General features: G+C 42.5%; 1 pseudogene across 1 annotated transcript; it reads right to left on the bottom strand.

The window, feature by feature from the left end:
* Nucleotides 1–831: 831 nt before the first annotated feature.
* On the bottom strand, nucleotides 832–929 carry EV420DRAFT_t321 (annotated as a pseudogene). The gene has a single exon. The product of its transcript is annotated as a tRNA-OTHER (tRNA).
* Nucleotides 930–3,024: the final 2,095 nt, after the last annotated feature.

Below are 3,024 nucleotides of genomic sequence, written 5' to 3'. Positions count from 1 at the left end.
GCCACAGGGCTAGCGCGACGATGTAATGTATAGGATGAATGCTGGAAGTGAGTGCTTTTTCGTCGGTCCACTCGCTGTACGTTGACAAGCACCGGGTTGTCCACACGAACGTATGCGATGACCTCTCTGGTCAAGCGAGATGATATTTCGTAAATGAGTTGGGCAGCGCTCTTTCTCGGAAGTGACGCTGAGCAACGTAAGGCGAGCTTCGGCTAAATGTTAGCCACTAACTCTAATCGACTTAGATCGTACTAAGTTCGCTACTCGCACTTCGGTAGACGATACTCAGCAAGTCAAAGGCGACGCAAGTCAACGGGACAGATAGTCACGAAGAAAGGAGCTTTAAGATAGGTAGATTAAACCTTAGCCGAAGCTGGGGTTTAGTCCAGCTGAGGCTCTACTTAAGTACACGTTGGAACAGACTAAAAATAGTACTGCGAGAACATCCGATCAGAACCGCAGTCCCGCAGCAGCATAGCGTAAGCGTAAATGCGTAAGAAAAGAAAAAGAAAAGAATAAATCGTAACATTCTGGGACCGGCAATGGTTTGAGTAAGCCAAAAGGGCAGTGTCTAGGTGTTTTGTTACGTCCACAGGTAGTGCAAGATTTGACATAGTGGCAAACATATTCACGCATCTGTGGCCAGGTGTAATTCCGTCGGACCACCTGTAGCTGCTACTTTGATGCATCAAACACTGTTAGTTGACAGTTAATTGTGATACATCAGGAGTGTCAGTTTACATCCAGCCCATATACAGTAATTCCATCAGGATGACAAAGTGGCTTAATAAGCTTCCCAATCTGTGTCAATGATGGCATCATTAGAAAAGAGGGCAATTCCGGGAATTGAACCCGGGACCTCAAAAATAAATCCAATAATGTCACATAACTTTCTCGAGCAGACATGCTAACCACTACACCATACTGGCATTGTATATTTACCTTTTCATCTCTATATATACCCTCCCTCCCTTAACATTTATGACCTCATATTGATGCCCTCCCTTTGCTCCGCTCTGGTGCGCCCTTTTGCCTTTTTAGGCTCCCCAAATCAGCCCATCAATTTTGGCTGGATCCAGTGGCAGTGCCGTATTTTTAATACCCAAAATAGGGGCTATTTTCCGGTCAAAATAGCTATTGGGCTATTCTCAGGCTACTGGCTGGGCCAGGGGATAGCACTATAATCTGTATAGACATAAACAACATAAAATAGAGCCCTCTAATGATGCATAGGAGCCCTGAATAGTGGGATAAAAGGTTAATATAATGAAAATCGCATAAATATTCGCTTTTGGGGGCTGCTGCATGCATTGGATCAGCTGGAGGACTTCACCAATCGATTCCCTGACCTTGAAAACACCCAAACGACCCCTCCACAGTACTCTTGGCACACTTTATTCCTGGAGATAAACGAAAATATTCGCTTTTTAGGGTGCAGCATGCTCCAGATCGCTTTGAAAACATTACCAGTCGATTCCTATGCTATAAAAACCCTAGAATACATCTTCCTTCGTAATATAGATCCAGTATAATACAGTATAAAAGGGGGTATTAGGGGGCATACATCGCTTATTTTGTTTCTCCCACTTCGGATGGCCTGGGGAGCATCACCAATGGATTCCCTGATATTAAAAACCCCAAAATGACTCCAGCCTTCATTTATAGGGTCTCAAAAACGACAGAAATAATGATATTACAGTTTAGGAGGAGCACATGTAATAAATCCTATTTCTGGGCTTCGGACCACTTCGGAGTTTTTTCTATTGTGTTTATTGACCTGAATAACACTCAAATGACCCCACAGGACAAAGGAAACCATCAGAAATACGTGATAAAAAGAGTAATAGGGGGATGGAGGAGACATACCTTATATTTCGCATTTCTAATAGTTAGGGAGGGTATTCTTGTTATATAACAGACTGTATATATTGTACAATGGTGTGTACGAAGCCCCGTGGATATCCGAAATGTATTGAATGAGATATGAGCAGATCATTCTGTAAAACAGGAGGAGCACATCCCATATTTCGATGTTCTGCTCATTCTATGGCCTGGGGACTATCAGAATCGGATTCCTTGACCCACAAAACAGTAGGGCCACCTATCATCCATGGTATTCAGATGTTCAAACTCCGAAGTACAAGATGTTCTCTCATTTGTTACTTATATTGTCCTGTAGCTACATATGGCTGTATGTGTTATCTGGGTAAAATGGCTCCTATGGATGATAAGTGCCTCTACTGTTTTGTGGGTCAAGGAATCCGATTCTGATAGTCCCCAGGCCATAGAATGAGCAGAACATCGAAATATGGGATGTGCTCCTCCTGTTTTACAGAATGATCTGCTCATATCTCATTCAATACATTTCGGATATCCACGGGGCTTCGTACACACCATTGTACAATATATACAGTCTGTTATATAACAAGAATACCCTCCCTAACTATTAGAAATGCGAAATATAAGGTATGTCTCCTCCATCCCCCTATTACTCTTTTTATCACGTATTTCTGATGGTTTCCTTTGTCCTGTGGGGTCATTTGAGTGTTATTCAGGTCAATAAACACAATAGAAAAAACTCCGAAGTGGTCCGAAGCCCAGAAATAGGATTTATTACATGTGCTCCTCCTAAACTGTAATATCATTATTTCTGTCGTTTTTGAGACCCTATAAATGAAGGCTGGAGTCATTTTGGGGTTTTTAATATCAGGGAATCCATTGGTGATGCTCCCCAGGCCATCCGAAGTGGGAGAAACAAAATAAGCGATGTATGCCCCCTAATATGTTACGATTTGTTCATTTCTTTTCTTTCTTTTCCTTTTCTTTCTTTGACTCAGCCGGATTACGCACAAGCGATCATCACGGACTGCTTCCCACAGTACTATTTTTAGTGTACCAACGTGTATTTAAGTAGAGCCTTAGCTGGTCTAAACCCCAGCTTCGGCTAAGGTTTAATCTACCTAATAACGAACTCCGTCCTTCGTGACTATCTGTCCCATCGACTTTCATCGCCTTTGACTTGCT

The sequence above is a fragment of the Desarmillaria tabescens genome, assembly GCF_030435595.1.
Source record: "Desarmillaria tabescens strain CCBAS 213 chromosome Unknown EV420scaffold_160, whole genome shotgun sequence".
In the NCBI taxonomy this organism is placed as follows: Eukaryota; Fungi; Basidiomycota; class Agaricomycetes; order Agaricales; family Physalacriaceae; genus Desarmillaria; species Desarmillaria tabescens.
The sequence above is the reverse complement of the archived record's forward strand: the minus strand, read 5'-3'. Positions and strand labels throughout refer to the sequence as shown.